Raw genomic sequence first — 14,185 nt, forward strand, 5'->3', positions numbered from 1 at the left:
CAGTAGTAGGTCACTGTTGTTCCTTCATTGTTCCATAGATTAAGACAAATAAATAAAAAAAAGCAAGATATGAATAAGCAATTGGCGAAAGATATGGAATAAGACTAGATTGGTACATGAATCCATTGTGAATGTTATATGTAGGGAACCATACTTTGGGCATGGACTATATTGGACCAGCATGCTGGGCTCCATGCTGTTGAAAGGGTCTTATACCTTAGGTGGCCTTGACCTGCTTCAAGGGAACTATGAATAAAGGATAAATCATGATTCTGCCAGTGGGTGATAAAAGTGAAATAAAATAAGCACTCTTTATGGTCAGCAGGAAGACAGAAGCCACTGTGATTATTTTAAAAAGGGGCATCTAATAGTGAGAAATTGTTGCACATTGACAATAATAAACTGTGAAAAAGCAACCTAGAGGTCAGGAGCAGGAAGAAGTTACTACCACCCTTATGCTGGAGACAAAAGGGATGAGTTTGGCAGGATGATCGCAGGGTTGCTGGGGTCACTGGACACAAGCGGGAACCATGGGAGCCTGTTCAGCAGGAGGTGGAGCCTGGTAAAAATGGGGCTGCTGCCTGAGGCACAGCAAAGGAAAGAAAGAGGGAGAGATTCAAACAGCAGAGGGTCGAGAGGTGTCGAACCTTGGAGACAGTCAATGGGAGTTTGTTTTTCTGAAGTCTTTATTTTGAATATGTAATTGTCTCTATGATAAAATGTTTTTTTTTTTTTGATAAAATGTTTTTAAATAGTAAATGGGAGAAGAGACACAGGAGTACATACGTGCGCACGTGGCTGCCTGTACCCCCTCCACACACACACCCATGCATGCTCCCACGCAGTTTTACACCGAGTTCCAGATTACCTACTCCCAGTAGCTTAACTCACCTCCAAGCTGACTACCAGGGGGTCCAGGGAAACTTAACCCACAGGAGTGAGCACATGTCAGGAGTCAGCAGAGCAGGAGATGGACAAAGAAAGGATCTTAGGCAAAGACGCTGGCAGAGCCTCACCCAAGATAAATAAGGCAGTGACTTTCCTCTTGCACAAAGTTCTAGAATTTCCCATTGCTCCTCTGACTTTCTCAGTCCGTCACAAGGTACCCTCTACCACAATTTTGTTCCTATCAAAGTGGGACTGGGCACACATCATGTAATTATGTGACCCAGCCTCTGTCACATTGAGCCTTTGGATACTGAAGTGTCCATATAACACACCAAGTTTTTGCACACTTCTAGCACACTTTCATTTACATGCAGTCTACATGGTTGACTATACAAGCACTGATAAATTTCAGACAAACTCCAGATTAGTTGGAGTATTTGTGGTTTTAGTTTGAAGTCCTTACCTTGCATGGAGAGTGAGGACTTGGGCAAGATATGATGGTAATGACAACATGGGTTCTTCTGTAGTGATGCTCTTCAGCACACATTGAATGTGTTTAGTTGATCAAGAAAAACCATGCTCAAGTTTTTCATGTTCAGCTTTGAAGACTGATAATTAAGATAGCAAAATGGGAGTACACTAACTTTGTAATTATTTGAATTGATATATAAATTATTGGAATCCAGCTGTACTGATTTTGTAATAATAAGTGGGCACTTGATTCTCAAACGTCTTTAACTCTATGGGATGGGGGGGCATGGGAGGGAGGAGATATATATATATATATATATATATATATAGCCAATTCACTTTGTTGTACAACATTGTAAAATAACTATATTACTTGCTTAGTTGTGTCTGACTCTTTGTGACCCCATGGAGCCTGCTAGGCTCTTCTGTCTGTAGAATTATCTAGGTAGGAATACTAGAGTAGCTAGTCATTCCCTTTTCCAGGGGATCTTCCTGACGCAGGGGTCGAACCCAGTTTTCCTGCATTGCAGGCAGATTTTTTACCATCTGAACCACTAGGAAATCCCAAACTACACCCCAATTAAAAAAAAATCTTTAGCTCTAAAAAAGATGGAGTTTGATTCTATAATACTAGAAATAACACTTTTCTAACAAAGAAAACTATGACATCTCTTCTGGGGCCATCATATATGACTGTGCAAGTAATATATTTTATGAATTGTCCACCTCGGGGCATCTTCTCTTATTCACACAGTCAGTTGACATGCCAGCAACAGCCCTGATCTCCCAACACTGACATTATCAGAGGAAGTATTGCCAGGAGAAGTTTCATGGCCTCCTCTAAAGAATGAGGTTGACTTTTTACCCATATAGAGATTCAGAGAGGCCCCTGTGAAGAGTATCTTGACTTTGAACAGGACAGAGTTATTGTTGGTTTTAGATTTTCATGTCTGCCTGTTTGCATTTAGGCCAAGAATACTTTTATTTATCTTTACTACTTTCTTGTTAATACTGGCTAAACCATTGTGTAAGAACAAAACTTTTTATTATATTAAATGATTATTAAAACTATGGCATGGTCTCAGTGGAAATGTACTAATATGTGTGTGTGTGTGTGTGTGTGTGTGTGCATGCATGCATGCTCTGTTACTTAGTTGTGTCCAATTTTTGCAACCCTATTGACTCTAGCCCACCAGTCTCCTCCGTCCATGGGATTTTCCAGGCACGAATACTGAAGTGGGTTGCCATTTCCTCGTCTAGGGGAATTTGCTGACACAGAGATCGAACCTACCTCACCTGCATTAGCAGGCGGATTCTTTTACTGCTGAGCCACCTGGGAGGCCCAGTGTATCTTTGTACTAATATACAAATTAGTATTTGTATATTGTACAAAAGTAGTTTAGTAGCTTAGTTTTGAAAACTGGCCTAAGTCCTGAATTTAAAAATTCTAATACAGTTTGACTTGTTCACACAAAGGCAAAGCCACCAACACATTGAGGAAGAGATTTTTTAAATGGGGTTAAAGTGGATACGTTTTCAGGAGTGGATGGCAGACTCAGACCAGGCAGTGGTGAAGTGGCAGGTGCAGGCATCAGACTAGGTCAAAGGTCAGGCCTAGCACCGCCTTGTGTTAACTGGTTCAGTTTCCTAACTGCTGTGTACCTTGTGCTGTGAAACATACCAACCTGTAGAGATTTCTGTCAAGATCCAAGGGTAAATGGATCCAGAATGGTGCATGATAAGAGTGGGCCAAATAAACCTCTTATAAAAGTTTATTTTTCTTTAAAAAATGTCAACTTTTTCTTGTTTATGTTCAAGTTCAAATTAGGTGCCCCTTCGCTGGTGGCTCAGAGGTTAAAGCGTCTGCCTGGAATGCGGGAAACCTGGGTTCGATCCCTGGGTTGGGAAGATCCCCTGGAGAAGGAAATGGCAACCCACTCCAGTACTCTTGCCTGGAGAATCCCATGGAGGGAGGAGCCTGGTGGGCTACAGTCCATGGGGTCGCAAAGAGTCGGAAACGACTGAGTGACTTCACTTTCACTTCACTTTCAAATTAGGTAACATTTCCCTCCTTTGGCTTTCTTACACCTGTCTGTTGCTTCTGTCCTTGTTAGCTCCCTATCTCTATCCTTATACCCAATGCTGTTCTTTTTAATATTTTATTATTATTGCCTGCGCTGGGTCTTCGTTGTGACACTTGGGATCATCAGTCTTTATGGCAGCATGGGAACCTTGAGTTGTGGTATGTGGGCTCTAGTTCCCTGACCTGGGATCCAACCCAAACTGTCTGCATTGGGAGTTTGGAGTCTTAGCCACCAAATCATCAAGGATGTCCCCCAGTACTGTTGAATTGTTCTGAGGTAAAGGTTTTCGATATTAAGCATCTGGATTTGTAGTTGTTTTGTGAGCTGCTTTTTTATTTCTTTTCAGTATGTTCCTTATTGATTCCTTTTCCTCATGTCCCTAAAAATATCCTACTTATTGATAATGTATGTTTCCCTTGTCTTTATTAGAAAACAGAGAATGGCAAAATGCAGCAGCATTAAGATTTAGCTATGCATCGGTGTAGTGCCTCTCAGTTTATCAGCTTAAAAATCCTTTGAATCTCTGAAATTGAAAAATCTGAAATTTGAATCGGTGATGCATTTGAAATCATGTCAGAACACCGTTTTACTCAGACCTCCTTTTTGAGGGGTGTGTGTGTGTGTGTATGTGTATTTGTATGTGTGTTGATTCAACATGTGTATATATTCTATTTTCCCCATCTGGCATCTGATTTAGCACCAGCCTATCTAGCTGTTCTGTGTCAAGAGGGCTCCAGCCTTTTCACTATGAAAGAGAAAGAAGTGAAATAATAAAAAGGAAAAGTCTTCCACTACCTCCCCCTCCTCACTTTTTGTTTAGTTGTTTCTAAGCAAGTTTCTTGCCATTTACCTTTGCATCTGCATTGCTTATTGATTGGCAATTTTAAAATTGTTTATTGTGCTCTTTTGTTTCACTGTTCAAGAGCTGAAACAAAAGCTCCCAGGCCCTGTGAGGTACACATTTGCATGCGGTGAGCGTTGCCCGAGGAAAAAGTAATTGCTAATGCATATTTATGGGGCACAAATTTGCCATTTGTTTATGCATAAAATTATCAATAGTGCAGGGCGGCCCAGCCGTAGAAAATGGTGACCTTTTTAGCTTAATAAATAGAAATCAGCTGTTATTGTGAAGAGATCAGCCATTTATTCTGTGTTGAGGGACATTGCCGGGAAAATGCAGATTGGGGCTGGCAATATCATTAAATGGAAGGCCAATGACCCTTTCCGTAGAGTCTATTATACTTTATCTAATAGGGGATAAATGACTCTGGTTGGCAAATGGAAAAAAAAAAAGAACAACAGTTTTTTTTTTTTTCTTTTGTAGTTTTATAACTCTGTGGATTTTAAGCCATAAAAGTGAACAGGAAACCTCATACTGACCTGTTGCTAGAATTCTCTCAAAAAATATCTGTTTTAAAGTTGCTTTTCCTATTGGTTATTCTCTATTTCAGTTTGTACCCATCAAAACAGAAAGTCAGATACTTTTTTCCAGGAAAATAGATCTTCTTTAGTTTTTAGCTTTTTTTTTTTTCTTTCTTTGTCTTTCTTTTGGCTATACTTTTAATCTTTACAGTACAGGAGTATTTGTATTTTACAGGGTTGCTTTACGTTTGATATCTTAAAAATATTAAAAGTAGAAGAAGATACTCTCAAAATAAAGTTAGGAATAAATTGTAAACGGAAGTTTTCTGTTTAAAACTAAGCATAAGAATGGCTTCTGAGAGGACTTCTCTGGTGGTACAGTGGATAAAAACCTCCTGCCAGTGCAGGGAATATGGGTTCCATGCCTGATCAGGGAAGATGCCACATGTCACAGAGCAGCTACCGAGCCTGCACTCTAGTGCCCTCGAGCTGCAGCTGCTGAAGCCCATGTGCCTGGAGCCTGTGCTCTGCAACAAGAGAGAAGCCACCACAATGAGAAGCCCATGCAGTGCAGTGAAGAGGAGCCCCCACTCCCCGAAACTAGAGGAAGCCTGAGCGCCACAGGGAAGACCCAGCACAACCAAAACTAATTAACTTTATAAAAAGAATAGCTTCTGAGGGAAGTGTGTGGGTCCTTTGGATTAGTAAAAATATTATATGAGTGTAAAACCTTCTCATCATTTCTTTTTTTTTTTTTTTTTTTGCCATACCACATGGTTTGCCAGGATCTTAGTTCCCTCAACAAGGATTGAACTCAGGGCCACGGCAGTGAAAGCATGGAGTCCTAATCACTGAACCTTCAGGGAACTCCCAGCATATTTTCTTGCTATGTAAAAACCAACAGACAGTCATTGTATCTTTTTTGGTTGTTTCACTGAGTGAAATGTCCTTAGTTTCCCCAGAGCTTGCTTGAAACTATGGTTTCATGTGATGTGATCTCAGGCTACATTTTTTTGGCCAGTGTCTCTCTGGTAGGCTAGTGATCATTTTGGTCTTTTAGGTTTTTTTTTAATTGAGTCTCCTCAATCATTATAGAAGTCACTATGAAGTGGTGTTTGCTTTCTCAGTATTGTAATGATTTGATGCACTGAAAATTTTATGTAAGTTACAAAACAAGTTAATGCAACAGAAATGTGTAAATCCACCTGGGAAGATGGTGGAGCTCTTGGAAGCTCCACGCATGCTCCTTCGTAATTGTGTATCCTAACATGAGTGCGGAGAAGGCAATGGCACCCCACTCCAGTACTCTTGCCTGGAAAATCCCATGGATGGAGGAGCCTGGTAGGCTGCAGTCCATGGGGTCGCTAGGAGTCGGATACGACTGAGCGACTTCACTTTCACTTTTCACTCTCATGCATTGAAGAAGGAAATGGCAACCCACTCCAGTGTTCTTGCCTGGAGAATCCCAGGGATGGGGGAGCCTCGTGGGCTGCCGTCTATGGGGTTGCACAGAGTCGGACACGACTGAAGAGACTTAGCAGCAGCAGCAGCAGCAGCATGAGTGCACTGCACTAGGTTTCAAGCTTCAACAATGGTGGATTTGCAGCCACCAATCTTGCCCTCGTGCCACACTGGAGTACGACAGTGCATTCTGCAGCATGTCACCAGTGACTGAGTAACCTTTTATTGGCAGAAGTAGGTCTGTTGTTCTCTTTTAAAGTAGAGGTTGTGAATAGGATTCAGACACTAGGGTACATTAGTCCATAAAATGAATATATTTTTATGTCATTTATAAGATACTGATTTTAGGTCCATTAGATTCATGGTGCCTAGTGGGAGAAAAAACAATGATTTAATGGGTAGGTTGGAATTTCAGAAGGAAGAACAACGGGGATTAACCCTTTCTTCTTCAGCTTCCTGCCCCCCGGTATATAATATTGTCAAGGAGCTGAGGAGAGGACTTTAGGAGACAGGGACACTTTATCACCTGGCTTCCCTGCACTTTACAAGGGATCACAAAACAAATTTCAGCTGGATTATTACTATGTCTCTGAATGTGACAGAACAGATCACTCTCAGTTGATGAGTTGCCAAAACTATCTTTTATAAGGTAATTTTTAAGTTGGTGGATATATTTTGTTTTCCAAAGCTCAGAGCACATTTATTTAGAGACTTAATAATTTAAGATATTGTTTATGGAGATTAAATATATGAAGAATACAGCTTAGATTTTTTTCAAGGGTCTTTTTCTCAACTCTAAGAAAGGAAAGATCATCCTGCTGTCGTGTCAGTTATACCCTTTCTTAGGCAAGTCTTAAGTGATATTGGTGAGAATGACCAGCATAATTTTTAAAGTAGGGTGTTGCCTGTTCCAAAAATACATAGATAATTACTGGTTTATATAAGCCTCTTTTCTGATAAGAAGATGACTGAAATATTACTTCATTTCTATGTTATTAAATTTAGATGTAAAGCACTTATAATAATTCTAGTCAATTTCGCTCAACTAATGTTACTACTACCTGAAAGGAATTTCCTCTTAGGCTGCTTTGGAAGCTACATCTTCATTATTATATCTGAAAACACCTAATTACAATATAAGTATGAAAATCTTAAAAATTCCAATCATCACTCCAGTCTTGTGACATACTGATATATTATGGTTAAAGAAAAATATGCCAACTGAAATCTGATTAGCTTAAAACTTGACCTTACATAAAGATTATGGTATCAACAAACATTTTTTTAGAACATATTTTAGTTCAGGTTTTTCATGTTCTGTGACAAAAATATAAAAATACAGGCTCCCTCTTGTGGGTAAAATTACCAGCTGTGTATTTCTGTATTGCCCACTTATGGGATATGACAAATTTTTTGGTTTCATTTTTAAGTAAATTCTACTGTGGCAGTGTCTTTATAGTTGCTTAGATGTGATGTTTCACTTAATTGATAAAAGTAAAGTTTGGGGTACCTTTTTAGTATAATTTTTTTTTAATTAAAATAGACAGTTTTTTTTAAAAGAATTGGCAGACCATGTGTAGACAACCTTTATTTTACTGCTGCTACTGCTAAGTCACCTCAGTCGTGTCCGACTGTGCGACCCCATAGACAGCAGCCCACCAGGCTCCCCTGTCCCTGGGATTCTCCAGGCAAGAACACCGGAGTGGGTTGCCATTTCCTTCTCCAATGCATGAAAGTGAAAAGTGAAAGTGAAGTCGCTCGGTTGTGTCCGACTCTAGACTGCAGCCTACCAGGCTCCTCCGTCCATGCGATTTTCCAGGCAAGAGTACTGGAGTGGAGTGCCATATTTTACTGCAACAGCATAATTTCTCTTTCTCAAAACTTTTAATTTTATATTAGAGTTTAGTTGCATAACAAGGTTATGGTAGTTTCAGGTGTACAGCAGAGAGATTCAGTTATGCATATACACATATCTACTCTTTTTCAAATTATTTTCCCGTTTAGGTTGTTCCAAAATATTAAGCAGAGTTCCCTGTGTTGTGCAGTAAGTCCTTGTTGGTTATCCACTTTAAATATAACAGTATTTACATGTTGATCCCAGACTCCTTAGTTAACCTTTCAACCCATCTTCCCCCCAACCTCCTCTTAAGCATGAGTTAGTTCTCTGTGAGTCTGCTCTGCTTGTAAGTTATTTTTATCATCTCTTTTTAGATTATGCATATAAGCAGTATCATATGATATTTCTCTTTCTAACTTCACTCAATATGACAATCTCCAGGTTTATCATGTTGCTGCCAATGGCATGATTTCATTCTTTTTAATGGCTAAGTAATATTCCATTGCATATACACACCACGTCTTTTTTATCCATTCATCTGTCAATAGACATTTAGGTTGCTTCTGTGTCTTGGCTGTTACAAACAAGTAGCAGCATAACTTCTGATGTTCAAAATGTAATAACTTTTCTCCTTTTTAAATACTTTCCAAAGCAGTAATTAGTGAATTGATGAAATGATGTGGAGTCTTCTGTCAATGTGGTGACTTCTGAATTTCTGTGCTTATTAACAAAAGATCTGATATTGGAATGAAGTAAAAGCCCCTCTACTAATCATGGTCTAGATGGATAACAATATGGTAATGAAACTACCCTAATACCGTAAGCCATGTGACCAAAATAGTGAATAATCAATGGCATAATAAGAATGATGATGAATGACTCAATTCTCCATAAATTGAACTGATAGTAAAGACGGTGAACTGGCACCAAGGCTGTGGCTACCACCAAGGACTGATTCCTTGCTTTCAAAAGTCTGATTCTTGAGAATTTCAACTGATTGCCAGAGACAGTTTTTGTTTAACCTAAGGAACTGATAACAGCCAGAGTTCCATTCACTTCTCAAGGTGGCAAGAGCAATGTTTTTGAAACTGGACTGGGCAGTACAGGCACAGAGACACAAGCAGGAATGTCAGTGTAGAGACAGCTGAGTGGCTCCCACTAGACAGTTGCTGTGTTGACCTTGGCTGTCACACTTTTGAGTGCAATCCAAGAAAGGAACTATGAGGACACTTGAAAATTTTTCATAACTCATTCCAAGAAAGAAGAACCTTAATGCTACCTGTCCTGAAGTATACTCAGGATGTTTATATCAAAATTATACAAAATGAACAACTTATGATTAATAAATACAGAGGAGGGGGTGACAGAGAATGAGATGGTTGGATGGCATCACTCACTCAATGGACATGAGTTTGAGCAAACTCTGGGAAATAGTGAAGGGCAGGAGGAAGGGCAGTAGGAAGCCTGGAGTCCTGCAGTCCATGGGGTCACAAAGAGTCTGACACAACTGAGTGACTAAACAAAAACAGCAAATTAATATATAATGCCTTTAACAGAATTTATATGTATAGTTTTTGGATTAATTCTTATGGTATTATGATATCAAAGTAATGCCTCTTTTTCAGTAAATAATAACTATCAGATCAGATCAGATCAGTCGTTCAGTCGTGTCCGACTCTTTTTGACCCCATGAATCGCAGCACGCCAGGCCTCCCTGTCCATCACCAACTCCCGGAGGTCACTCAGACTCACATCCATCAAGTCAGTGATGCCATCCAGCCATCTCATCCTCTGTCGTCCCCTTCTCCTCTTGCCCCGAGTCCCTCCCAGCATCAGAGTCTTTTCCAATGAGTCAACTCTTCTCATGAGGTGGCCAAAGTACTGGAGTTTCAGCTTTAGCATCATTCCTTCCAAAGAAATCCCAGGGCTGATGTATCTATATAAATAGATATTTATATATATATATAAATTTATTTGAAAACCTTAGACATCTCATGCTTCTAAAGAGTTATATCTTGATATATTTAGTAAAAAGGAACAGTGCACTGTTAATGGTCTACTTTTATTTTTTCTAGATTCCTCTTGCTAATGACATGAGTCCTGTCTGAATCTACTTACAAGATTCTGAAGCCTGAACAGAAAATTTTGGCACTGCACTGGGTAGGAGAAAGATACACTCATAAAACACATAATACACACCTTTGAAAAAATTGATTATTTTAAAAATGGAAGTTTATGTGCCTTATTTTTAATTTATAAGTAAAATATGTGACATATGCATATAAAGCTATAATACATAGTCTTTTATGTTCAGATGACAACTGAATTTGTAATTATAATTTTCAGACTCATTATGAAGGTAATGTTTCTAAACTGGCAGATGAAAGCAACGTTTCTTTTCTTTTCATTTCCTTAATGAGATACACATTTCTTAAAGTTGCAAAAGCTTTTCTTCTTCACTGAAATTTAAAAAAAAAAAAACATTTTTTGCTACTTTTCGTTGTTGCTGAAAAAGAAATACTCTGGGTCACAATGGGTAGGTCACAGATTTTACAAAACTTCCCATAGGCTATTAAGTATTTCAGGGTATGTTTTTGTAAACACATACAAAAGTACAAGTTTGCTGAGGCCAAACAGGTATTTTCCAGTTTGCTTGGCAGGAAAATTTATTGGGCATCTATCTGTGTGTGTGTTTATGAAATGCTTGTAAAAGTTATATTCTTGGGAATAGGAATTGAATGTTTGACCACAGACCTGGAGTTAAAAATCCTGTTATAGTTCCATGACTGACTGACTATCATATGAATGAGAGCAGAAAAGGTTGGAGGAAAGGTGTCCTATTGTTTAGAAATTTGTTACCAGTAAAATGGAAAAGGAATTACCTTTCTGTTTAGTTGAAGAGAATAGTAAAAAAGTTGTCTTTCTGCAAATGAATTCAAATTTATTTCCTAATCCACTTGAAAAGTCATATGATTTATGTTTCTAGAACTTCAAGATACAAGTTTATTTGTGAAAACCCTTACATTCAATGGTAGTTTTTTATCATCTTTAAAAATGGAATTGTTTTAAATCCCCAAAATACTTTAAAATATTCATAAATAAGACTTTATATATTCACAGACAAATGAATCAAAGTAATATGGGAGAAAGCATTGTGAGTATAGCTTTAATGATAACAGAATGGAAATGGAACTGGAATAAGTCACGAATTATTGCAGAACTTAAACTTTTATGGTTTTACAAGTAAAGACAGAAATATAAATAAAATTAAATGGGAAATGAAAAACTAGGACTACTTTTAATAAATATAGCAAACATCCTATGTAAAGAGCTATTATTATGAGAAAGGCAGTAACATCTTAATTTAAAACATAACAAGATATAAGAACAAATAATTAATGAAGAATGCAATTCTAGTGCAAAAGGATAGTAAAAGAAATGCAAAGTTATATTTCACTTAAACTCAAACTAGTAAAAAGTAGTTTGGAATAATGTTGTAAAAGAATGTAGGGAGTTGGGTGCGTTCAGTAATGTTGGAAAAAGTTTATATTTGTTCCGTTTTCCACAAAACGATTTAACTATCTCTGTTAAGAGCCTTAAGTGTTTCCAAAGCATTCTATGCAACATCTTCACTTTGCTAGTTTGGAAAGGTTTGGTTGGAAGTAATCCAAATTGTTTTAAAAAGGTGGAACTTTATCTTTTCTTATGTGAAGTCTGTGTACTCAGTAAAGAGATGATCAGGAGGTGCCATAGTCATTAGGGACCCAGATCCTTCATCTTCTGCTCTGTTTCCCTGAAACTTTTACCTCATGTTTTGGGATATCCAGTATTGATATTCCAGCAATAAAGTCAATATTCTAGCAGCCGGAAAATAATATTTCTAGAAGATTTATGCTCTTTCCCTGTTGGTATTGTCGCTAAGCTGTATCCGACTCTTTGCAGTCCCATGAACTGCAGCATGCCAAGCTTCCCAGTCCTTCACGATCTCCCAGTTTGCTCAAACTCATGTCTACTGAGTTGGTGATGCCATCCCAGCATCTCATCCTCTGTCGCCCTCTTCCCTCCTGCCCTCAATCTTTCCCAATGTCAGGATCTTTTCCAATAAGTCCACACTTTGCATCAGATGGCCAAAGTATTGGAGTTTCAGCTTCAGCATCAGGCCTTCCAGTGAATATTCAGGGTTGATTTCCTTTAGAATTGACTCGGTTGATCTCTTTGCTCTCTAAGGGAGTCTCAAGAATCTTCTCCAGCACCATAGTTCAAAAGCACCATAATTCTTCGGCACTCAGCCTTCCTTATGGTCCCACTCTCGCATCTGTATGTGGCTGCTAGAATAACCATAGCTTTGTCTATATGAACCTCTGTCAGCAATGTGATGTCTCTACTTTTTAATATGCTGTCTAGGTTTGTCATAGATCTTCTTCCAAGGAGCAAACATCTTTTAATTTCACGGCTGCAGTCACTGTCCACAGTGATTTTGGAGCCCCCAAAATAAGCTCTGTCTCTGTTTCTACTTTTTCTCCATCTATTTGCCATTAAATGATGGGACCAGATGCCATGCTCTTAGTTTTTTGAATGTTGAGTTTTATGCCACCTTTTTCTTTGCTGAAACTCTCCTCTTTCATTCTCAACAAGAGGCTCTTTAGTTCCTCTTCATTTTCTGCCATAAGAGTGATATCATCTGCATATTGTTGATATTTCTCCTGGCAATCTTGATCCAGCTTATATTTCATCCTGCCTGGCATTTCCCATGATGTACTCTGTTTGTAAGTTACATAAACAGGGTGACAATATACCACCTTGACATACTCCTTTCCCAGTTTTAAAAGCAGCAGGAAATATTCTGGCAGCAGGAAGGGAATATTTCTAGAAGATTTATGTTCTCTCCCTATATGGATATCTTTTGAAAAGTGTCCATAGCTGTTCCACTTATATTCAATTGACTAGAACAAAGTTGCCTGACCATGACACACTTAAAAAGAGTTTAGAAGATATAGTTTTATTTTGGAAGATAAATTTGAGGAAATTACTATTGTTGGATAATAGAGACTAGATATTAGGGCCCAACTAACATTATTTGGTAATTTCACTTCCAGAATTTCTAAATTAATGAAATAATTAAAAGTGACACACTTTATGTATTATGATCATTTCATATATTTATAATGCAAATACTTTGAGGTTGAATAAATTGTTCAGCAATATAGCAATAGTTGGATAGATCTGAGTGTATTCGTATTATACAGTCAATAATATATTTTCAAAGAATTTTTAAATACATATGAAATTATACATGATGTAATGTTAAATGAAACAAGTAGAATACACATTAAATATAGAGTGTATCTGCAAAAGTGTGGGTGTACACATATACACATATGCGCACACATATATACACTAAAGTATAAATATATATTACAAATGCATAGAAAATTAGCTGAAAGTAGAAACATTAAATATTAGCTCTGGATTATGAAATCATCAGTTCAGTTCAGTGGCTCAGTTGTGTCTGACTCTTTGTGAACCTATGGACTGCAGCACGCCAGGCCTCCCTGTCCATCACCAACTCCCAGAGTTTACTCAATCTCATGTCCATTGAGTCAGTGATGCCATCCAACCATCTCATCCTCTGTCGTCCCCTTTTCCTCCTGCCTTCAATCTTTCCCAGCATCAGGGTCTTTTCAAATGAGTCAGCTCTTCACATCAGATGGCCAAAATATTGGAGTTTCAGCTTCAGCATCAGTCCTTCCAATGAATATTCAGGACTGATTTCCTTTAGGATTGACTGGTTGGATCTCCTTCCAGAATCTTCCAGAGAATTCCAAGGAATTCTCAAGACTCTTCTCCAATACCACAGTTCAAAAGCATCAATTCTTCAGTGCTCAGCTTTCTTTATAGTCCAACTCTCACATCCATACATGACTACTAGAAAAACCATAGCATTGACTAGATGGAACTTTGTTGGCAAAGTAATGTCTCTGCTTTTTAATATGCTATCTAGGTTGGTCATAACTTTTCTTCCAAGGAGCAAGTGTCTTTTAATTTGATGGCTGCAGTTACCGTCTGAGTTGATTTTGGAGCC

The 14,185-nt window shown here is 38.3% G+C and overlaps 1 protein-coding gene across 44 annotated transcripts in view; it reads left to right on the forward strand.

Moving 5' to 3' along the window:
• The window catches only part of SOX5 (SRY-box transcription factor 5), a 1,169,920-nt gene that overhangs the window by 314,228 nt on the left and 841,507 nt on the right, over nt 1-14,185 (forward strand). For all 44 annotated transcript variants that reach the window (XM_086401754.1, XM_086401750.1, XM_086401772.1 and 41 more), the window contains one exon: nt 10,179-10,263. The gene's annotated coding sequence lies outside the window, so the exon portion shown is untranslated. The remainder of the gene's footprint in view (nt 1-10,178; nt 10,264-14,185) is intronic.

The sequence above is a fragment of the Bos grunniens genome, chromosome 5, assembly GCF_055505025.1.
Source record: "Bos grunniens cultivar Pamir isolate PY7600 chromosome 5, Bosgru_T2T1.0, whole genome shotgun sequence".
Classification (NCBI taxonomy): Eukaryota; Metazoa; Chordata; class Mammalia; order Artiodactyla; family Bovidae; genus Bos; species Bos grunniens.